The sequence below is a fragment of the Hyperolius riggenbachi genome, chromosome 2 (genome assembly GCF_040937935.1).
Source record: "Hyperolius riggenbachi isolate aHypRig1 chromosome 2, aHypRig1.pri, whole genome shotgun sequence".
Taxonomy (NCBI): Eukaryota; Metazoa; Chordata; class Amphibia; order Anura; family Hyperoliidae; genus Hyperolius; species Hyperolius riggenbachi.
The window spans coordinates 533246243-533271083 of record NC_090647.1 but is presented as its reverse complement, the minus strand read 5'-3'; the positions used below and the strand labels follow the sequence as shown (position 1 = coordinate 533271083).

General features: G+C 45.2%; 1 protein-coding gene across 4 annotated transcripts in view; it reads left to right on the top strand.

Annotated features, from left to right (window-relative positions):
* COL8A1 (collagen type VIII alpha 1 chain) overlaps nt 1-24841 on the top strand; it is a 196953-nt gene that overhangs the window by 79780 nt on the left and 92332 nt on the right. For 3 of the 4 annotated variants that reach the window (XM_068270674.1, XM_068270670.1, XM_068270673.1), the window contains one exon: nt 22335-22504. The exons of the other annotated variant lie outside the window; for it this stretch is intronic. The gene's annotated coding sequence lies outside the window, so the exon portion shown is untranslated. The remainder of the gene's footprint in view (nt 1-22334; nt 22505-24841) is intronic. 4 annotated transcript variants of the gene reach the window in all.

Genomic DNA, 24841 nt, shown 5'->3' with positions numbered 1-24841 from the left:
ACTCTCTGTTGGTTACTCTCCTAATATTCCCTAACACGTTGGCCGGTGAGAGTCTGACATGGACAGCTTTACCCATACAGGTGGACCCCCATGAGAACTTCTTACCCCATTTTGAATCATCATTAACCTCCAAAAACACTGCGTGGTGCAAGCGCACATTTATTTATTTATTTTTTTACTTAGTTCAACTAAACCCACCGCGCACTTAATCACTGTGACTCAGGCAGCGGGTGTGTGTTCTTCTGAATAGTAGACATTTGGTTCTCGTATTGGAATGTGGATGCTTACCAAATTACTGTTCCAACATACAGAGCTGTTAGACATTAGACAGAGTTACCATAATAAAATCTTATTTACACTGGTGGGATGCTGTCTCATGATATTCGCTTCTTCCAGGTGCACGAGTTGGCCAAATAGGACAATCATTTCTTAATTTAAGTTCATGGACTTCACATAAAAATATTGCCGTATTAATATCAACGTGTTTCAATATTGGACTCCAATCCACATTTTTTTTCCTTCAGTTTCATATTTTAGAAAGTCCAATTATTTGATTTCGTAGCCCTTAATTCCATTTAATCCTTTGGTTAGGTCTTCTATATTTTCATATTTCGATGGAAATTGGATTGGAGTATTTAGCTGGAAATGAACTAGCTCGATTCATTCCAGTATTGGGCCTGTCGCCCGGGACGGATGGAGGAAACCGATGCCAATATCATTTTATAGTATATGATTTTTGAAACATAGAACAGTAATAAAACCATAACTGGCTGGAGGGTGCGTTTGTGGCCACACATTTGTCGATACCTATGTAAAATTATACGGATGAGATCAATACCATAAAATGGCATAGATTCACTTATTAAAATGATAATGAAAGAAATTGCAAAGAGTTTTACATATGATACACATAAAAATGAACACGTTTGATCATATGCTACTCTGTTTCTTATCAATTTGCATTAAATATGAATAATGTTTCCCTTTATCCCAGTAATGTGCTCGAAAAAAGTTGCATTGGTTAATGGGGAATAAATAGGAACTACTCGTAGAGTACTTTTTGCATTTTATTTTCACTTAAAGGGAGAAGGATATGAAGGCTGACATATTTATTTCCTTTTAAAGAATACACATTGCCTGGCTATCCTGCTGATCCTTTGCCTGTAATACTTTTAGCCATAGACCCTGAACAAGCATGCTGATCAGATGTTTCTGCAAATCTGACAAGATTAGCTTTGTGCTTGTTTCTGGTGTGTTCTTCAGATACTACTGAGCCAAAGAGATCAGCAGGACAGCCAGGCAGCTAGTATTGTTTAAAAGGAAGTAATTAGGCAGCCTCCATATACAGTACTTCTTGTTTCAACTCTCGGGAATTGCCTAGTAATTATAGCCGTGGATGCCCTTCAATGCAAGGAAAGCATCCAAGACCTCTTCAAATACAGATATAGAGTTTGCCATAACTACTTCCGGAGGTAAGATATTCCAGATTGTAACCACTCTCACTGTAAAGGACCCCTTTCTAAATAGATGGCAAAAACTTTTTTTTCTCTATATGCTGATCATGTCCCTTTGTCCTCTGTACTACCCTAGGGACAAAAAACTCATCTGCCAAGCTTTTGTATGTCAAATTGTCAAGCTTGTCAAGTTATCGCAGTTCCTGTGATATGGTGCCGAACTGTATGTAGCCCATAGCTACCACCTAATTACATTTGAACATTGTCCTCTCTGATGTATTTATACATGTTAATCAGGTCCCCTTTCAGTCACCTTTTTCAAAACTAATTAAGCCCAGTTTGTCCAACCTTTCTTGGTAAGTGAGATCTTCCATCCCTCTGATTAATTTAATTGCCCATCTTTGTGCTCATTCCAAAAGGTAAATGTCCTTTCCATAGCGTGGTGCCCAAAACTGTGTCCTATACTCGAGATGTGGCCTCACAAGTGATTTATACAAAGTAGTATACTAGCATCTCAGGATATTATTTCCCTTTTTATGCATCCCAGAATTGTATTTGCTTTAGCTACCGCTGCTTGGCATTGTATATGTTTACTTAACTTGTTATCAACCAGTATTCCTAAGTCCTTCTCCAAGTCTGATGTTCCCAGCCAGCTGTATGCCATTTATTTAATATGGTGAGCTACCATTGGTACGTCCAAGTTGCGTGACTTTACATTAATCAACATGCTCTTGGCTAATACAGAGCCGAAGGGCTGTGGCGTAGCTAAGGAGCTGTGCGCCCCGATGCAAGTCTTACAATGGGCCCCCCAAGCACTCTATACATAACAATTGATACGGCGCACCAAAACCTGCCAATGGCAACTACAGTGTCAGAGGTACAAGAAGGGGATGGGGAACAGTTTGTTAATGATTACCACTATTCAAAGTATCTGTAGAAGTGATTATTATGAACACAGGACCATAATTTTAAGCTTGTCTTGGCTCCTGTTGCATGCAACAGGAGTCCCGGTCAGCAAGGCTATTAGCCCCGTGCACAGAAAAAGCGTGAGTGCCCTAAAGCACCCCCACAAAACGTGCACGAGTAGCCACGGGCCCCACAATACAGCAGGGCCCTTCCGGTTGTTCCCCGAAGGGAACCTTCCCCCTTTGCCATCGGCTCAGGGGGTGGCATCCTCCAACCCCCGAGGGGTTGAAGGATCCTGGAGTCCTCCGAGGAGGACCCCTACTAGAGAGCTAATACTGTAGTTGAGGGAGGACCCTTTGGGGCCCCTCTGGCCCAAGGGCCCTGATGCAGTTGCAACCTCTGCAACCCCTATTGCTACGCCCCTGCTTATGGCTACACTTATAGTAAACCAAGGGCGAACCTAGGCCAAAAAAACAGATACTTACATAAGTATATATAAGCCTCCAGAGGCTTCCCGTGTCCTCCTCGCCTCTACTATCGCTGCCCAGGATAATCCAATTTGCAGATGTTGGTCCACAATGTTTATGGAAACATCTCCACGTTAGGCTAGTAGTAGGTTATTTACATATCAAAGCATTGTGTCTTACAGTATTTTCTGAGTAGATAATTTTTCTTCTTTATCTGAACCGTTCATACACAGATTAGACATCACTCAGTTTGTTTGATTACTCACCAGTGTAAAGTAGTCTAATTGCTTACCCTTCAGCATTGCTTCGTTGTTTACTGAAGTTCTAACCAGACATGAAACATCCAGAGACTAATCATCAGACACCACTTGACCTGTGACTTTTACTGATGAGGGACTGGAATAAACAGAAGTAATCGGGATAAGTAATCTGGAGGAGGGTGTCTTTGCCTCCTACCGCTTGCCCAGTACTATATGCTGCACATCTCTCGTAGGACTAGCAAGTCCAATTATGAACACATTTCTGGGAACACAGCACAATGCTCTTCTGAGACACATTTTTCCCATCTTCAGGCCGGCTCAGCCCCTGGCCAAATCGTCGACATCATTACTAATGAAATCTGTTTATTCTTCAAAGCCGAAAATTGCTGTTCGCCCTACCCAACACTTTAATCTGTTTCCTTAAATCCACTTCAGACCTTGTTTATGAACGCACAGAATTGGCTTCGTCAAAACAAGTTAGATTTGGATTAATCGTCCAAGCAGACAGAGAAAAAAATGTGGCTCTGTAATAAAAGACAGCATCTAACTGATTAGCTTGTCTCGGATTATTGTCATTGATTGTCAGCATTGTGGTTTTCCCAAACATTTGGTGATATTTAGGAACATCTGTAAACCTGATGTCAAGATTCTCCTCTCCAAGTGAAACGATCAGCCAGTCTAATTCCCACCTCGGCCAAGAGAAATTAAAGTCAGATAACAGCTCGGGAGCTTACTTAAATGATGAATATCTAAGTGACTCACTTATTTTCATGTTTTCTGCATTTTTGTTCAATTTATGAAGGCAAGACAGGTTTCCAAAAAGACGAGCAGGGATCATGTTCACATTCCTGTCTTAAAATTCAGACTGAGGAAGGCAGTATGGCAAGTGATCTGTCAACTTGTAGCTAGCAATAGAGGAACACGATGGGTGGGGGTCTTTAAGTACAAATTTCCCAGTGCTCAGTCATGTTATCAAGCAAAAGGATCTCATTAATTTACTGACATGTGTTGATCATTTTGTTGGCTTTGACGAAGGCTACGGATATTTGTATTTTGAGCTTTGACGAAGCTTTGACAAAGGCTACGGATATTTGTATTTTACTTAACAATTTCAGGACCCTTTAGAAAATTCCTGGTTACTTAGTGCCCCTCTCCTCCTGAAACATTCCCTGGTAGCCTAGTGGTCCCATACAGAGATTGGCAGCAGGAAGCGATGCTGGGTGAGTATTACTCACCTCTCCGCCTTTCCAGTGATGAGCAGGCATCACAGCAGCCAGCCCTGTACTGAAGTATTTAAGGGAGTCGTGGCTTGATGACATCATCAAGCCAGGCAGGTACACGCTGTCAACTTGTAGCTAGCAAGAGAGGAACACGATGGGTGGGGGTCTTTAAGTACAAATATCCCAGTGCTCAGCCATGTTATCAAGCAAAAGGATCTCATTAATTTACTGACATGTGTAGATCATTTTGTTGGCTTTGACGAAGGCTACGGATATTTGTATTTTGAGCTTTGACAAAGCTTTGATGAAGGCTACAAATATTTGTATTTTACTTAACAATTTTAGGACCGACATGTTATTCCCCATTAAGGATCATTTCCCTGGTGATCTAGTGGCCCGCCCCCCTCCCCTTTAGAAAATTCCTGGTTATCTAGTGCCCCTCTCCTCCTGAAACATTCCCTGGTAGCCTAGTGGTCCCATACAGAGATTGGCAGCAGAAAGCAATGCTAGGTGAGTATTACTCACCTCTCCCCCTTTCCAGTGATGAGCAGGCATCACAGCAGCCAGCCCTGTACTGAAGCATTTAAGGGAGTCTTGGCTTGATGACATTATCAAGCCAGGCAGGCACACGCTTCAATATGGGCGGGCTGCCGAGGAGGACGGGCCTGTGTCGTGACCAGGTGAGGCGTTTGTTCATGATCACTGTAATCACCTATCCAAATAGCCACAAGCATAACTTAGATTTCATCCGCATAGAATTGCTACTGATCTTGGGAAAAGGAAGCCTCTGGATCCTCCAGAAACTTCCCCTGTCCTCCTGCACCAGGCTGTTCCAGCACTCTGCAAAACTGTCAACAAGGGCTTGTCGACAGTTCGAGCATGCGCAATACTAAGGACCTGCTTAGATTTCGGTGGAAAAAGCTGAGGCAACCCCATCTGTGCTACTGATCATGTGCCAGCAATCTGCGTCTGCGCAATAGCCAGACCCAATTGGGCTTGACTATTTTTGCTGAAGCCCAAGCGGATCCATGCTACTGTGCAGGTGCAGCGCGGCCGCATTTCAGGACTAACTGCTCTCTAACAGCTTGGTGGAAGAGGAGGGGAAAGTATCTCATTTTAATTTCCCTTAACCCTTGCTTTGAAGGGACTCCGAGCAGTGCAGAAACTATGGAAAGATGCATTTCATTTTAAAGCTCTCTTTCTCCTCTTTCCAATGATATATAAACCGCCGCCCTACGCCTTTTAGTTTTCGCTATTTTCGCGGTTGAAAATGCAGCAGCCGCGATTTCGATCGCGAAAATAGAGTAAACTAAAAGGTGTAGGGCGACGATTTAGGTGTCGCCAGAAAGAGGAGAAAGAGAGCTTTAAAATGATATCCATCTTTATATAGTTACATTGTATTACACAGGGCAACTTTTTCTCAAAGTCAGCAGCTCCATTCAGCAGAAAAAGTCGCCCTGTGTAATACAAGTAACTATGGAAAGATGGATATCATTTTATAGCTCTCTTTCTCCTCTTTCTGGCGACACCTAAATCGTCGCCCTACGCCTTTTAGTTTTCTCTATTTTCGCGATTGAAAGCAATTTCAATCGCGAAAATAGCGAAAACTAAAAGGCATAGGGCGGCGGTTTATATATCATTGGAAAGAGGAGAAAGAGAGCTTTAAAATGAAATGCATCTTTCCATAGTTTTTGCACTGCTTAGAGTCCCTTTAAACTTCTCTTACACTGCAACTGCGGACAGTTTTGGTGCTCCATATCAATTATGTATAGAATGCTTAAGGGGGCCCAATGTAGAACTTGCACCCACAGCTTCTTAGCTACATCACTGCCATCTGGTTATATCACTACAAATAAGTTTTGCAAGTCTTAGGCCTTGTTTCCATCTGTGCGGTTCTGTCCGCTTCTGTCCGCTTATCAGCAACACATATCAATCTGTAACATTGATGTGCTGATAAAAAGAGGACAGAAACGCATTGATGGAAACAGACCCTTAATGGATTGTCCATCTAGAAAAATAGAGCACAACCTTCACAGAATCTAGTCAACCCAAACACTGGACATCGACCTTATTGGCCAGCCAAAGTATGGGGTCTGTGGGTACCTTGACAGCCCTGATCCCTGGTTTATGCTTACTCCATTATAGCATGCAGATATTGTCTATGGCTCGGAACATAAAGAAGCAAAAATGTACATTTCTGCTTGTACCTTAACATATTTATATTTTTTTGCAAAAGACATTTTCTAAAAACACAATAAGCTGTCGTTATGAGGACCTCTTAGGCAGTACCGTGCCAAGCAGAGTTCATTTCCTCTGTTGGGACTCATGAGAGTCTTGGCTGAAGAATAGCACAAACAGATTCCTAGCTTATAAATCTTTTTATTAGAATGTTGCTACTTCTATGCTTCCTTAATTATAACCATAAATGGGAAATTCAGGCAAGGGTGTGTTACTTAAATCAACAGTTGATGATGATGATTCTTGTAATTTAGCACTATGGGCCCAATTCAATTTTTCTCCTAGGAGATCATTCCTCATCTTCTGCTTAAAGCATATTTTCAGCACCCTGCAATTTGAAAAGTACCAAAAAGTAGATGAAAAGCACTGTAAAAATTAGCATTTTCTTGCTTGCTGGTGGCTTAAAAAGCATTTACTGATAAGATCCTTTGTGATCCTTCTTTCCTCAGCTACAGGGCCACTGCTTCGGAGATTGTGGTCTTGTGGGCAATGTTAATGGATGGTAGGAACCACAATAGCTCCAGTGTAATGGAGAAAAAGAAGGGGTCACCAGAGGGCAAGAGGTTGTGAAATAGGTAGGGGGCATCAAAGTTTTAATGGGGGGAGGGGGCATGCTTCTTGGCTACAGACATATTTGAAATCTCCACTAACCTATGGACTTGTTGGCAATGCTCAGTTGTGCACCATCTATAGCAGTGCTGGGTGGTGTATAGTCCACAGAGAGGAAAGGGGGGGGGGGGGGCTATTCCTGGGCACAGGGCTGGTTCTAGACTTTTTGCTGCCTGAGGAAAACGTGTGAGGATGCCCCCCCCCCCCATTCCTGATTTGGAATGCTCTCATAACACCTGACAATTTACTCTACTTCATTTAACGTTCTCACATGACATGCTGCAGCTCAACACAATAGCACACTGGCTGGCTGTGAGTCTGTGGCAAACAAACCGCTCACCCTCAGCCAATCCATTCCTCCTCAGGAAGGTACACACAGTACAAAAATGCTGTCCCTGAAATCTCTGCGCCTGATGCAAATGTTTCACCTTGCTTCATGAGAGAACCGGCCCTGCCTGGGCACCTTTCTACATTTACATATCTGTAGGGCCCCATTTAGTTTCACTAACTGGTTATATTCTGCCTCATGTCAGGTAAAGGATTAGCCAAATCAACAATATGGCTGTTTTTATGCATGGCTTTTCAAAATATATTTTAGTTTCTCAAAACAGGCCCTTTCGGAGTTACTTAAACCTCTAGGATGATCTAGGATGACTTGGCTGAACGTTTGACATCCATCCTACATAGCTCTGTACTGCACAACTTGTTCCTCCTCTCAGTGCTAACTCCTCCATTCTTCCCCTGCACTCTCCGTTTAGGAGGAGCATTAGGTCATAGCTGGTAGCAGAGACAACCAGACAAGCTGAATTTAATAGGTGGAATGTAGGAGGTTACAAAGAAGACTAATAAACAACAAAGATATGCTGGAAAAATGTCCTAAAATAGATACCGTTGGCCAAACTCACAGCTGAGATTCACTCTTTTACAAGCGTGCTTTTTAAATAATGGGATGGGCCTTTTTTAATGGAACAAAAAGTTCTTTTCAGAATCTGAAGCGACTTTATTCGCCATGTTGGCCATATGGCATACTTGGAATTAGTTTTAGTACGCATGGCAATGGTGGTAGTACAAAGACACAGTACATAAGACTGACATGGGAATGTCAATATGAGAAGCGTTCATGATACAGTCCTCAAAAGCAAGCGTTGAGAGCAGAGTGGGCAAACGAATACTAAGAGCTAGGGAGTGGGGAAAAGTTCCACAAAAAAGTGCTCGAAGTTTGGGGTGGGTGTCAGGTGAAGTGATGCTTCCCAAAGGACTAGAGTGCTGCATCTTGGCTAGAGTTAGAGTTCAGTAGGAGGACAACCTGGAGGAAGAACGTGCTCATGCACCTGGTGGTCCTGGAGGGGGTGGCTCTGAAACGATGTCTGGAAGGGAGGATTTCAAAGAAGCCGCTGCCTTTATGGGAGGGGTTGTGCGAGATCCTGATGGCCCTCAACCTCATTCTTTTTTTCTGTTGGTGGATACCCCTCAAGGCCTAGTTACACAGCATGGTGACTAATTGGTCAGTACTCTCACTGGATTTACCATAAGGCACTGTAGGCATGTGCCTACAGGTGCCTGATGATGAAAAGGCAGCTCACTCCCCTCCTGGAGCGCCTCCCTCCCTCCTTCCCTATGTAGATTCCTGATGAGAGTGTAAATGAGAGGTTACTCATTGGTTACTCCACTGATGAGATCTCCCTTCAGTCAGGGGCACTACTTAATACTGAGGTTACTCTAGCTACCAATACTTAATATTGAGGGTGCTTCTGGCGGTAACAGTAAAAAAGGGCGCAAGAGGCTAGTGGACAAATCGGGCGCCGCCATTCACTCCTATAATAATTATCGTTTAATGGGCGCCGAACAGGAAAAAAGGGCGCCCGAGAATAATAACGTTTTCCAATGGCGCCCGAAGATTTTTCATGTTTTATAACTGCTTGTGATGATTTACGTTTCTTATTTCAATAAAACATTATTTTAAATGTTATCCCTTACTGTTTGTAAAACATTATTATTCACAAAACAAAGCGATCAGTACGTAATGTAAATTGTAATATATTTTATCCCTTACTGTTTTTAAAACATTATTCTACACACAATACAGTGAGCACTAAGGAGGGTCTTAGGTTTAGGCACCAATAGGGTGGTCTTAGGTTTAGGCACCAACAGGGGGGTTTTAGGTTTAGGCACCAACAGGGGGGTCTTAGGTTTAGGCACCAACAGGGGGGTCTTAGGTTTAGGCACCAACAGGGGGGTCTTAGGTTTAGGCACCAACAGGGGGGTCTTAGGTTTAGGCACCAACAGGGTGGTCTTAGGTTTAGGCACCAACAGGGGGGTCTTAGGTTTAGGCACCAACAGGGGGGTCTTAGGTTTAGGCACCAACAGGGGGTCTTAGGTTTAGGCACTAACAGGGGGGTCTAGGGGTTAGGGGTAGGTACAGGGAGGGTTACTTAGGCACCAACAGAGGGGGTCTTAGGTTTAGGCATCAACAGGGGGGTCTAGGGGTTAGGGGTAGGTACAGGGAGGGTTACTTAGTAATTTTTTTTTTAAACGTTATTATACGTTTCACTATTTAAACGGAAGATTAACGTTTTTACAATTGCCGATTTAATGCACATTATTTAATAATTTATAACTTTATAAAACATTAATTTTAAACGAAATACAGTACAATACATTTTTAAACGTTATCCATGCTTATCGTTTAAAACCCCGCACCCTTTTTTCCCAGCGCCCCTTTTTAACGTACGCGCTTCTGGCTACCTAATACTAAGAGGCACCTGTAGCTACCTATGACGGGCAAGGGGAGTAAGCAAGGACAGCCAGCACACATGCGGTTTGGAAAGGGTTTTTAGGTTCATGAAGGGAAAAGTCAAAGGTGCCAGGACATCTGTGCCTATAGGCTCCTGAGATGTAAATCCAGGTCCGATGCAACGGTAGAACCTCAGGCCTGGTAAAATCCTGATAAGTACACTGTCAAAATGGATTTTGTATATTTTCCCCATGTTTGCAGTGTACTCCGGGGCACTTTGGTTTCCTCCAACATGGGGCATTACAATAGACATAGCAGTTGATATGGGGCCCAGTAGCAAGGGGGGGGGGGGGGCTTATTTGTCCCTAACCTGTTTCCTGCCATTTTCAAATATTATCTCCCACTGTGGTGGCTGTAAGAGTGTATTGTCAGAGTCTAAACATGTCCATGTCCATAAGTTGTATTCATCATACATTGCTATGTCCACTCATCCATAAATCAAAGATAGGTGGGGAGTCCTGTGGCCAGGGGTACCACAATAATTGTACTATGGGCCCCCCCCCCCCCCCCCCCCCAGACTTGTAGTTATTCCAGTGGTCCAACATTTTTACACTTGTTGGTCAAGTAGTTCATTCTCTAACACCCCCCCCCCCAATTCTAACCCTCGTTTAGATGGGTCTGCAGCACTTATGGGCTCTACTGGTCACCCGCTGCCTTTAAGGAGTTCTTCGTTGTCTGCCTCCAATGCATGTGGATTAAACCTCAAAATAAATATATTTGGGGCCACAATAGCGTAAAAATATAAAATCAATTTAATAATAAAAAGAGAGCACACTTACAAACGCTTTCAATAAAACTCAGCATAGAGTTTTAACCTGCTCAACCCAGTGCGTTGGCCTTCCAGTCAGCTTAGATCCTGCTGACGCCTCATGTCCACATCTTCCGTCTTATGACCATGCCACTAGGTTCCGTGTACCCTCTACGTGGAACCTAGTGGCGTGGCCAAGGATGGTGTAGTCGTGAGATGGCAGCAGGATCTAAGATGTTTGCCATCTCTGATCAACTGTGCAGCTGCTATGGGGCCCTTAACCAAGGGGGCCCGCTGGTCTCTGCAGGTAATAAAGGGGTCTACAGCAGTCCTCAGAGACCCGCAGCAAGCCCCCTGAGTTGCAGAGTATTAAAGCAAAGCACTACCTCTTAGGGCTCCACCAACAATCTACTAACCTCCACTTTCCTCCTAGGGTACTCAAATCTATGACTATTGTGGGCTACATATGAGGAGCTGATCTGACTACCTTTAGTTTGGGGGATACCTATACTTGGAGGATTAATCTGGCTACCTATACTTGTGGGGGGGGGGGGGGGGTACCTATACTTGGGGACTAATCTGGCTACCTTTGCTTTGGTGCCTGCCTATACTTGGGGTGCTAATCTGACTACCTGTACTTTGGGAAGGGGGGGGGGCTACCTACAGTATACTTGTAGAGCTGATCTAGGTACTCTTTACTTAGGAGGCAACTTATACTGGGTGGGGGGGCTAATCTGGCTACCTATACTGGGGACCAACCTGGCTACCCATACTGGGGGCACCTCTAGCTACTTATACTCTGACTACCTATACTGGGCAATACCTAATATTGTGGGGTATCTCTAGCTCCTTATATGGGGAGGGGGCCTGCCAGGGTCACAAAGGTACCTTAAAATTATGTGGGGAGGCCCATTTAAAATGTGGCCCCATGTTTTCTAGGTACACCCCTGATTGTGAGGGTTGTAATGCATACAAATGCACATGATAACAGAAACCTGTGAATAGACATATTAAAGCGGACCCAAACCAAACATTTTTTTAATTCAAAATATTTAGTTGCACTACTCTGACACATACAAAGATAAATAAATACTCCTTCAAGCCTATGATCATTTCAGTGCATGCTTTTCACCCTTCTCTTTTCATAACTAGGGTTATACAGGTGGCAGCCATTACTTCTGAGCTTAGTAGGAGGTTTTAGATCCTGGGTGTGTTTGTCATCAGCTACCCTCCCTCACAGGGGCGTCGTCTATGTGAAATCTCACACAAGCTGAGATCACCTCCCCTGTGACATCATCAGTAGCAGCCTGTGTTTTGTTTTTGTTTTTTATCTCCTCCACCAGTCTGCCGGATTCTGTCCCGGCAATATGAAAGGAAGGGAGGGGTTCCTCCAATAAATGTAAAATATTTTATATTTGTCATCATGCAGCTGAAAAAAAGGCTGCTATTTATTATTATAATTTAGAAAATAGATTTTAATTCTGAAATCTTGTGTTTTTAATTTGGATCCACTTTAATAAGAGTAATTGCACAAAAGAAAGGACAGATTGCTTGCCACTCTGCACGGGGTTATTGAGATAAATGTCCAAGCTTGCTCAACATTATTGTTATACTCCCATCTATATACACAGGTGGCTAGTGGGTAATTAGAGAAGATCTGCATCCGGTATTATAGAAGGAACACTCTTAACAACTGTAGCACAAAGAAAAAAGTCCGTGCACTGTCTTGTCATCTATTATATTCCCCAAACGTACTGCCATCAGATGAACATCGACATTTCCAGCATTACATAAAACAAAATTCAAACCTGGTGTCGCTGTTAGTGCAGGGATGGGACGGTTCAGGTGACCAGCGGATGAACAGATGGCACAACAGCCGTTTCACGCTATACATCACTTGTTCACGTGCTTGTCCTGGGGAAGGACAAGCACATGTATAGTGCGAAACGGCTCTTGTGCCGTCCGTTCATCCGCTGGTCACCTCAACCGTCCCATCCCTGCACTAACGGCGACACCAGGTTTGAATTTTGTTTTATGTAATGCTGGAAATGTCGATGTTCATCTGATGGCAGTACGTTTGGGGAATAAAATAAATGCCGATAACTAGGGCTAAGCTCTCGGAATCCGAGTTTCGAGTTTGGCATCGGAATTTGGCAGTTCCAAGTACCCACTCGAAACTCAAAAATTCGGCAGTTCCGAGTGTCGAATTCATTTTTCCATTGAAGTCAATAGGGCCAATAGAGTAAAGCCCCATACATCCTACCATCACCAAATTTGTAAAAGAAGTTTCGTATGTTAAAGGAATACTGTAGGGGGTCGGGGGAAAATGAGTTGAACTTACCCGGGGCATCTAATGGTCCCCCGCAGACGTCCTGTGCCCGTGCAGCCAGTGGTCTGTGCCTGCACCGTGTGCTCCTGGTGACATCAGCTGGAGCAAGGACACGGCAACGCAGGTGCAGTGGTTTTCCGACTTTAAAGTCTGAAATTGCAGAAGTGAATCGGAGGGAGAGCCGGAGCATTGGGGAGTGGCTGCACGGGCACAGGATATCTGCGGGGGACCATTAGAAGCCCCAGGTAAGTTCAACTCCTTTTCCTCCGACCCCTTACAGTATTCCTTTAAGCAGATGAGTAGAAACATGGTAAAAAAAATTGTGAAAAGACGTTATAGTTTTTGAGAAACTCGATTTCAAAGTTTCATTGGAAAAATGTTTTTTAAACTGCGTAAAATGACATTTTGTTGCAGTACAGGGTAATGACTCATACACACGGGTTACAACTGTCGCCGCAACCACGTGGCACGCACGTGTTGCGGCGACAGGTCCCCCGTGTGTATAACGCGCGCGCCACGAACCGTCGCTAGTCAGAGCTGTCGCCAGGCGATTGGCGTGGCCAATTGCCGGCAACAGCTGTCGCCGCAACTTTGTCGCAACTGTCGCTAGTCTGCCACGTATACTGCATGTGTATGCGGACTAGCGACAGCAACCCATAGACCATGGACGGAGCTTCCGGCGGGGGGAGGAACCTTCGGCGACAGCTTCCGACGCATCTCTGTCCCTCTGTGCGCCGTGCGCATGGCTGCTGCAGAGGGACCTGGCGATGAGCTGTCACCGAGCTGTCTTTCGCACACGTCCCCGGTGTGCTAGCGACAAGCTACAGCGGTACCCCGTGTGTAAGGCATTTGGAGTTCTGTATACATATTATTATTATTTATTATTATTTATTGTATTTATAAAGCGCCAACATATTACGCAGCGCTGAACATTAATTTAGGTTACAGACAATATTTAGGGGTGACATACAGCAATATGACAATACAGGAATACAAGAAAACCAGATCACACAGCACAGTATTAGTACAAGGTAATGCTTAGTCAGTCACTGGATGAAGCATGGAGATTAGGCAAGTTAGGTTCACTCAAATGCATGGCATGGGTTCACAGTAATGGAGGTGCCAGATCAGGTAGGACACAAAAATAGGAGGACCCTGCCCAAAGGCTTACAATCTAGAGGGAGAGGTAAGGACACGAAGGGTAGGGGACCAGAGTTCAGCTGTAGGTTTAGAGCACTTGTGAGGGGTAGTAGGCCAGAGTGAAAAGGTGAGTTTTGAGGGCTTTCTTAAAGATGTTGAAGGAGGGGGCTGCCCTAATGGGTGGAGGTAGGGAGTTCCATAGTGTTGGAGCAGCTCTTGAGAAGTCCTGGAGGCGTGCATGGGACTGGGTGATGCGGGGGGCGGTTAGGCGAAGTTTATTGGAAGAGCGGAGTGAGCGGCTAGGTGTGTACCTCTGAGTAAGATCGGAAATGTAGGTTGGACAGGTTTTGTGGACAGATTTGTAGGTCAGACACAGTATCTTGAATCTGATTCTGGACTGGATAGGAAGCCAGTGGAGGGATTCTAGGAGGGGATCTGCCGTGATGGAGCGATGGGAGCAGTGGATAATTCTGGCTGCCGCATTCATGATAGACTGCAGTGGGGCTGTTCGGGTCATAGGGAGACCAGACAGCAGGGCATTGCAGTAGTCAAGGCGGGAAATTATGAGGGCATGGATGAGGAGTTTGGTGGTGGCAGAGGTCAGGAAAGGGCAAATCTTACAGATGTTACGAAGGTGGAAGTTGCAGGACTTTGTGAGGTTTTGGATGTGGGAAGTGAAGGAGAGTGCGGAGTCCAGGGTGACACCCAGACAGCGGGCTTGAGAGGTAGGGCGAATGGTAGTGTGGTTAACAGTGACATGCACATCTGGGAGGTTTGTGGATGGCCGGGGTGGGAAGATCATAAATTCCGTTTTGTCTAGATTTAGTTTCAGGAACCTAGCAGACATCCAGGAGGAGATGGCGGATAGGCAGGAGGAGACCTTGTCCATGGTAGTGGTGGATATGTCAGGGGTGTGGAGGTAGATCTGGGTGTCATCTGCATACAGATGATAGTTAAAACCCATGGAGGAGATAACCTTGCCAATGGAGGATGTGTATAGGGTGAACAGTAGGGGGCCAAGGACCGAACCTTGGGGGACTCCCACCGAGAGGTGGTTGGGGGTGGACGAGGACTCATTGAAGGTGGTCGTGAAGGAGCGGTTGGAGAGGTAGGATGAAAGCCAGGACAGGGCGAGATCGTGAATGCCCAAGGACTGGAGGGACTGGAGGAGTAGGGGATGATCTACTGTGTCAAAAGCTGCTGACAGGTCAAGGAGGAGGAGAATGGAGTATTTACCTTCAGCTTTAGCTAAGGCAAGGTCGTTGACCACTTTGGTGAGAGCAGTTTCGGTTGAGTGGGCAGGCCGAAATCCAGATTGGAGTGGGTCTAGCAGTGAGTTAGCATTGAGGTACTGGGTCAGGCGTTTGTGAACCAGACGCTCAAGGAGTTTTGAGGCAAAGGGGAGGAGGGAGATAGGACGGTAGTTGGAGGGTAGCGAGGGGTCGAGTGAGGGTTTCTTGAGCAGGGGTAGTATCATGGCCTGCTTGAAGTCTGTGGGGAAGGTGCCTGTGGATAGGGAGAGGTTGAACAGGGTAGTGAGGACTGGGGCCAATTCCGTGAAGTGAGGCTGGAGTAAATCCGAAGGGATGGGGTCAAGGGGGGAAGTAGTGGTATGGGAAGTCTGCAGTAGGTGGTTGACTTCCTCGGTGGTAGTAGGAGTGAAGGATGTGAGGGGAGGATAGGGTGGAGGAGGAGCTGGTTGGGAGGGGGTGGGAGGTGAAGATTGGAGATTGGATATTTCCTGGCGGATGGAGACAATTTTGTTGGTGAAGTGGGTGGCTAAATCTGTGGCAGAGAGGAAGGAAACGGAGGGTGGGGGGGGTGGGTTTAAGCAGGGAGTTGAAGGTGGCAAAAAGACGCCGGGGGTTGGAAGCTTGTGCTCCGATGAGCTTGGTAAAGTATTCCTGCTTCGCATGAGCAAGGGCAGTGTGGAACTGCAGCAGGTTGGTCTTGTACTGTAGGAAATCCTGGTTAAGTCTAGTTTTTCTCCATTTCCGTTCAGTGGCGCGTGTTTTCCTCTGGAGGATGCGAATATGGGTAGTGCGCCAGGGCTGGGGGTTAGGGGGTCGGTTGTGGCGAAATATTGGTGCAGCAGCTTTCTCTAGGGCTGATGAGAGAGTTTGACGATACTGAGCTGCAGCAAGATTAGGACAGGTTAGGGTGGGGAGAGTGGAGGAGAGGGCATGGAGGGGGTCAGCAAGGACACTAGGGTTGAGCTTGCGTAGGTCTCGCTGCCATCGACCAGGTGGGTGGGTGGCTAATTTGGAGGTGCCTTCCGTGAGGAGGTTGAAGGTGAGAAGGTGATGGTCTGAGGGTGGAAAGGGTGCAATGTCAAGGTCTGCAATGGTGGTGGATTTAGTGAATACAAGGTCGAGAGTGTGACCTGCAGTGTGAGTGGGGGTGTTGGCGTGTTGTACAAGTCCAAGTGAGTTGGCAATGGTGAGTAGCCGGGTCACAGCAGAGCTCTGGGCATACATTTCATTGAATACATTTCATTGCATACATTTCATTGAAACAGACAGCGTGGGGTCCCCCCTCCCAAGCCTCCTTAACCCCATGCAGGCTTGCCCTGTGCAAGAGTTCAGGTCAACTTTAAAAGGACATAAATATGGCAGCCCCTTATGTCTCACCTCAGATTCCCTTTAAGCCCCACACACACATGTTCCTATAGCCGCATCATCCCTATGCACACAGATTATTTCAGCTGGAGATTTGGGCTTTTTAATGCCAGACGTTCTGGGTGTTTGTGATGGATTTTGCACAAACTGTCAGAATTAAACACCCTGCCAGACTGCTGAAGTAAATAGTTACCTAATTCCCAGCAAAATAAATGGCGCTATTGTTTCATAAGCAGCTACTGTGGTAGATTTGCAGATATTTTAACGGTATTAGCTGATACGGAAGTGGATTTTGTGAACAGGGGCAGAGCCAGTAACTCAAAACAGACTTTAAAGGGAAACGGTCTCAGAAAGACATGTGTATGTACAGTGCCTAGCACACAAATAACTATGCTGTGTTACTTTTTTCTTGCTCTGCCTGAAAGAGTTAAATATCAGGTATGTAAGTGGCTGACTCAGTCCTGACTCAGACAGGAAGTGACTACAGTGTGACCCTCACTGGTAAGAAATTCCAACTATAAAACACTTTCCTAGCAGAAAATGGCTTCTGAGAGCAAGAAAGAGGTAAATAGGGGAATTTCTTAGAAGACTAAGGCTGCATTTCCACTTGTGCGGTACAAATCGCCGCGGTAAAAATTCACATGCGGATGCGAATTTCGCACGCGGATCTATGCGAATTTTCATGCGAATTCGCATGGATGATGATGTATGCAAATTTAACTATGGCAGTGCTGGTGAGCTTTTCCATTGTTTCTATGCGAATTCGCATGAAAATTCGCATACCCAAACCTTTATACGAATTTCCTATTAAAAACATTGTATGCGATTCGCATAGCGGTATGCGAATTCTGATGGCTCTGCCATGCGATTTTTTTCTGCACTGAAAACTGCAAAGGAATCCTGACAAGTGGAAACAGTCCCATTCACTTGTATTGATATGCGAATTTGCATGCAAAAAAACGCATGCGAATTTGCGATAGTGGAAATGGACCCTTAGAATTTCTGAAGACGGAGCTGAAGTTGCTTTTAAAACAATAATTCGGCTTCCAGCAATACCTGGAAGCCGAATTATTTCATTCCCCACCATCCATGTCGGCCTGGAGGGGGAATAGTAATTAACACGGCCGGGACTTGTGCAGCAGCAGCAGGATCAGCCATATACCGGCTGTATCCTGCGCCCAAGTCTACCGGCGCCGTTCTCTCTCGTAAGCTTCTCAGGCCCTGCTGGGCTGATTTGCATAATTTTTTTTGTACACGCAGCTAGTACTTTGCTAGCTGCGTGTACTGCCCGATCGGTTCGCCGCTGCCCGCCGCGCCGCCCCCCCCCCCAAACCCCATGCGCTGCCTGTCCAATCAGTGCCAGGCAGCGCTGAGGGGTGGATCGGGACTCCCTTTGACGTCACATGGTGATGGGGGAAGCCCTAATGGAAATCCCGTTCAGAACGGGATTTCCGGTCGGGCTTGATCGCCGGAGGCGATCGAAGAGGGTGGTGGGATGCCGCTGCACAGCGGCTGTCATGTAGCTAGCGCTAGGCTAGCTACATAATTAAAAAAATAAAAATTTAAAAAATAGTGCTGCGCTGCCCCCTGGCGGTTTTAATTGTCCGCCAGGAGGGTTAATAGACTGTTTCCTTCCCCAGCCTACACCTCTCTGACACAGTGCAACTGCCCTTTGAAGGTTTGATGCTGCATATCGATTGTGCAAATTACAAGACACAAAAGGGTGAGAGAGCCCTGTCCTTCAATCTAAAGGGGCGGTTGACAATTGGAGGAGTAGTAAACAATAACTATACCTAGAGGCAGTGTGTTTTTAGGTTATCTAGGATGGAGTGCAACTTGGCCTTAGGTCATGGCGTAAGGTAGAGCGTATGCTTGTCAGAAAAAGTGAGTTTTGAGGGAGCGTTTAAAGAGAAACTCCAACCAAGAATTTAACTTTATCCCAATCAGTAGCTGATACCCCCTTTTACATGAGAAATCTATTCCATCCTTTTCACAAACAGACCATCAGGGGGCGCTGTATGACTGATATTGTGGTGAAACCCCTCCCACAAGAAACTCTGAGGACCGTGGTACTCCTGGCAGTTTCCTGTCTGTGAAACTTGTTGCATTGTGGGAAATAGCTGTTTACAGCTGTTTCCAACTGCCAAAAAAGCATGCAGCAGCTACATCACCTGCCAACAGTAAAAATGTCACCATGTAATAAATAAAACAGAGAAACCGAGAGCCCAATATAGTGTAGTATGTATTGGATCAGGGAGAATTAGTGTGGAGTAAGTATTATACATACAAACATGGGTTACCGTTTAGGCAACCACTATATAGGCAGGTGGGGAGATTAGACCTGTCCCCACTCAGGATTAAGATGTCGCTCTCTGAAGAAGGAAAGGAGGGTTTGTCACCCTTCCAACCACCAAGGGTGGATATCTTGACAAGTAGATGTACAGAGGCGCCAAAAGGATAAAATATGCTAAAATGTTTAAAATATTCGGGTGGCGGCGGTGGACCGGCCACTCAGAAATAGACTCGATGCTGTCGCTTAAGATAAAGACAATTTATTCACATACTCCATGAACAGAACCGCAACGCGTTTCACGGGTATATTCCCGCTTCCTCAGGCAATAAACAGACAGGAGTACACAGTATAGTCTCAAGGTCACGAATAGCGCCTCTGTTGTGACCTTGAGACTATACTGTGTACTCCTGTCTGTTTATTGCCTGAGGAAGCGGGAATGTACCTGTGAAACGCGTTGTGGTTCTGTTCATGGAGTATGTGAATAAATTGTCTTTATCTTAAGCGACAGCATCGAGTCTATTTCTGAGTGGCCGATCCACCGCCGCCACCCGAATATTTTAAACATTTTAGCATATTTTATCCTTTTGGCGCCTCTGTACATCTACTTACCATGTAATAAATGTCAGAATATAAATCAGGGATTTAAAAGATTTTACAATGGGCAAAGACTGACTAAATCATTTATACATAATTATTGTAAAAATGAAGCACATTTTTTATTACATTATATTCACTGGAGTTCCTCTTTTAAGATATGAATGGTTGGAGAGTGATGTATGTCCAGAGGAGGGGTGAAGCAGGTGACGTATATTCCAGAGGAGGGGTGAAGCAGACGCAAAATCTTGTATACGTATTGGATGACAATTGCCTGATGTCTGTAAGGAGCTTTCATCTATCTCTATCTATCTCTAGCAGGGATTTATTTTTCTGATCCAGTGATGTTTGTCCATCATTGATCCAATGGGAATTCATATTTTGTGAAATGTTGTGTCTATAAGGAATTCTGGATTGCTGCTGAGAACCCATAGAGGGGTCAGCACCAGAGAACATGATGGTTCTTGTACTGCCATAAAGAACAAGAATAGAATTGCATGCCTGAGACCTCATCCGTATGGCTGATTACTGACATTGTGTGGGTTTCCTCCAGGCACTCGGGTTTCCTCCCACATCCCAAATACATACAGATAAATTAATTAGCTTCCCATTAAAATTGGCCCTAGACTGTGATACATGCACTACACGATACATACATAGACATAGGACTATATTAGGGATTAAATTGTGAGCCCCTCTGAGGGACAGTTAAAGAGGAACTCCAGTGAATATAATGTAATAAAAAAGTGCTTCATTTTTACAATAATTATGTATAAATGATTAAGTCAGTGTTTGCCCATTGTAAAATCTTTCCTCTCCCTGATTTACATTCTGACATTTATCACATGGTGACATTGTTACAGCTGGCAGGTGATGTCAGTGGAAGGAGATGCTGCTTGCTTTTTTGGCAGTTGGAAACTGAAATAAACAGCTGTTATTTCCCACAATGCAATGAGGTTCACAGACAGGAAACTGTCAGGACCATGGTCCTGACATCACACTGTGGGAGGGGTTTCACCACAATATTAGCCACACAGACCCACCGATGATCCGTTTGAGAATAGGAATAGATTTCTCATGTAAAAGGGGGTATCAGCTACTGATTGGGATGAAGTTCAATTTGTGGTCACGGTTTCTCTTTAAGTAACAAGACTATATACTCTGTACAGTGCTGCGGAAGATGTTGGCGCTATATAGATAATAATATGTGTTCCTAGTCCTCTGCAGGCACTCGGTGGCAGAGTTTGATTTTATCTATGACCTTCATTAGCACTTTTAATGATTAGGACTTCCAGATCATCAGTCTAAAGCAGGGGTAGGGAACAGATGGCTCGGGAGCCATATGTGGCACTTTGGATGGCTACATCTGGCTCACAGACAAATCAGTAGGGGTTGATTTACTAAGCTACACTGCTCAAGCAGCACAGCTTAGTGTGGAGGCGCAAGTAAAATTTTCAAAGCTACTCCTGTAGCATGCACTACTAACTTACTCGGGCTCCCCCCAAAACTAACAGCTGCATCAATTATCCCACCTTGGACCCTGTCAAGTCCAGTGACTTTGTAGGATGAGATCCTTGCACTTTCATTGGCCCAATAGGCTGTCTGTCACTTGACTGCCAATTGGGCCAAAGTGCGGGGATCTCCTCCTACAAGGTGAATCAACCCCCAAGTCAGCTAGCTAATTGTACAAGCTGTTAGTCGGTATTTCTCCTGTCTGGCTCTGGGAAAATTGCTGATGTTGCTGAAACCCAAGAGAAGCTGATGACTTGTCTGACACGTCCGCTGCCTAGAGGATCAACTGTATACACACCTCCATGGCAACAGGGACGAAAGCCGTCTGCTGCGCATGCGCACTGTGCCAGTTTGAAACATATTGTATGGCTCTCACTGAATTACATTTTAAAATATGTGTTGCGTTTATGGCTCTCTCAGCCAAAAATTGTATACAATGAACAGAGGCGCCAAAAGTATAAAATTAGATTAAATGAGCTTAAAAACCAACTTAATTGGCAAAAATGAAGGAGGAAGTGGTGGTCTTACCTCCCTCAAGCAGACACGACAACGACTGCGTTTCAGACAGTCAAACATTTCTTAGAAACTCCAAAAAAATTGCAACGCGTTTCGCAGGCTCAATCCCGCTTTCATCAGGCAATACAGGGAGGAGTATCAAGCGATCTGCACAAGGATTCTAGTTAAGCGCCTTTTTTTCTCTCAGCCAAAAAGGTTGTGATGCCTGGGCTAAAGTCTCCTCCAACAGCTCTGTCTTGGTGCAAAACCGGAGCAGCTATTCAGATCCACCAATCAGAATCCCCGATTTGGGAATAAGCAGCAAGCGGTGGGTTGGACACTTCAGGACACGTATTGAAACATAAGTTACCACTGCCTCCAAAATGGTCTAAAAGTGAGCCTGCCTCCCATGATGCATCTGAATTACTGCAGATTGGCTTAGTGGAGGGTCTAGGTGAAATCATCATTCTCTGCTCGGCTTTATCAGCACACAGGGGACGTCCTAGACCTGTGTTGAGACACTTAACAGTAGACTCTTCTTGATTTTTATCTTTTTTTAACATATATACGTAGTAAGGATAATAGATGGTTTTTTTGCCTAGCATTTATAAACTCCACTGGAATTTCCACTTACCTGAACTTTGCCGTTTCTTGCAGTATATTCATGTTCCTGCACACCTGATTATTGGTCTACATCGGAAGATTATAAGGATATCAGCCGTATAACTGGACTTATTCTAAATACACTGCGGACCACTCTAGAGCACAAAGCAGTTTTAATAGATAATGACAGACTCTGATTGGTGGAACAAGGAACACTTCAAACGGTAATCTCTGTGGATTTTTATTGATGAGGCCTACATACTTCATAGGAGAATGAGAGAAAGCGAGGCAATGCTACCTAAAAGCCCTTTCTTAAAGACTATTATTATTATTTTATTATTTAGTATTTATATAGTGCCGACATCTTATGCAGCGCTGTAGTACGTACAGTATGTATATATATATATTTTGTCTTGTCATTAAACTGTCCCTGAAGGAGCTCACAATCTAGTCCCTACCTGTGTCACGTCTATGTATATATCATGTTGTAGCGTATGTATTATAGTCCAGGGCCAATTTAGGGGGGAGCCAATTAACTTATCTGTATGTTTCTGGGGTGTAGGAGGAAACCGGAGGAAACCCACGCAGATGGGTAAAGACAGTGGTATCAAGCAGTGGGGGTGCAAGAGCCAGGTGTTTCGCAAGGAATATGTGTTTTCAATGTAGACAAAGTGTTTGCAAAGTGGCACTCCCCATGTGTGCGTATACATATGACAATATGCAGGTGGCGTGAGGAAAAGAACGAACAAGGCAAACAGTTAGTTTCTCACCCTTCCTCCAGTAACCCTTCAGGCTTGTTCGCACAGGCGTGTGCTCAACGGATCCATTACAGAAAGAGGAATCGCATATGTGATCAAGTAGAAAAAGATTGTATCCGGGCACCTTCCATCTTATTCTTTATTGCGTTACTCATGCCAAAAGTGGGTTACATACCAAGGGTGTGTTCACCTGTAGGTTCACGTTGGTGGGGGTGAGTTGGAGGTGGGGGTGTCGGGCATCAGTTGGGGCTTGCTCCCCTCCCCGCCTCCCACCAGCGCTGCCTCCTGGGTATGGTAGTTCCCGCTGTGGGGCGGGGCGTGTCCGCGTCCTGGCAATCTCCCTTTAGTCTTCACTATTGGCAGACGTGATATCCGGAAGAGGCGGGGCTTACCTCCGCATATACCGGATACTCCCGGACCGCCTCAGTTAATGGAGCGCAGCGTGACCAAGCGTCTGTAAGGACGCGAAACGGCCGTCAGCAAGCCCCAACTGATGCCCGACACCCCCACCTCCAACTCACCACCACCAACGTGAACCTACAGGTGAACACACCCTTGGTATGTAACCCACTTTTGGCATGAGTAACGCAATAAAGAATAAGACGGAAGGTGCCCTGATACAATCTTTTTCTACTTGATCACGTTTCGCAAGGAATAACCTTGCTTCTTCAGAGGCAAAAACATGTACGGTGGAATAGTGGTAAGCACTCTCCCATTGCGGGTCTCCGTTTCGAATCCCAGTCAGTGCACTATATGCAAGGAGTTTGTATGTTCACCTCGTGTCTGTGTGGGTTTCCTCCGGCTCTGTGTTTTCCTCCCACATCCCGAAAACATACAGATAAGTGAACTGTGTAATATGTTGGCGCTTTATAAATGCAATAAATAAATAATAAATAAACTGGCTTTCCCTAAAATTGGGCCGATACATGTAAAGACATATATGACTATAGGGATTAGATTGTGAGCTCCTCTGATGGACAGTTAAGTGACAAGACGATATACTCTGTACAGCGCCGCGGAAGATGTCAGCCCCTTATAAATACTAAATAATAATTGCTGTTTGCTCATTTGTATTGAATTTACAGTAAAACCTTGGATAGAGAGTAACTTGGTTTAAGAGCGCTTTGCTGTACAGGCGAAAATTATTGTGAAATTTTGATTTTGACTCGATATACAAGCAAAAAAAAAAAGTATACATGCGTCACATCAACACAACTGAGCAGATCGTTCTTCTCCCTTTGGCGCTGCAGGATTGTACTTAAAGGGATACTGTAGGGGGGTCGGGGGAAATTGAGTTGAAGTTACCCAGGGCTTCTAATGGTCCCCCGCAGACATCCTGTGTTGGCGCAGCCACTCACCGATGCTCCAGCCCCGCCTCCGGGTCACTTCTGGAATTTCAGACTTCAAAGTCTGAAAACCACTGCGCCTGCGCTGTCGTGTCCCCGATCCCGCTGATGTCACCAGGAGCGTACTGTTCAGTCACAGACCATATTGGGCCTGCGCAATGCACTCCTAGTGACATCAGCGGGAGCGAGGACACGACAACGCAGGCGCAGTGGTTTTCTGACTTTAAAGTCTGAAATTCCAGAAGTGAACCAGAGGCGGGGCCGGAGCATCGGTGAGTGGCTGCACGGGCACAGGATGTCTGTGGGGGACCATTAGAAGCCCCGGGTTGCTTCAACTCATTTTCCCCCGACCCCCCTACAGTATTCCTTTAACCACTTGCCGACCGCACACTCATACCGTGCGGCGGCAAAGTGGTAGCTGGACGCCAGCGGCGCAGTTCTGCGTCGTCAGGTGCCT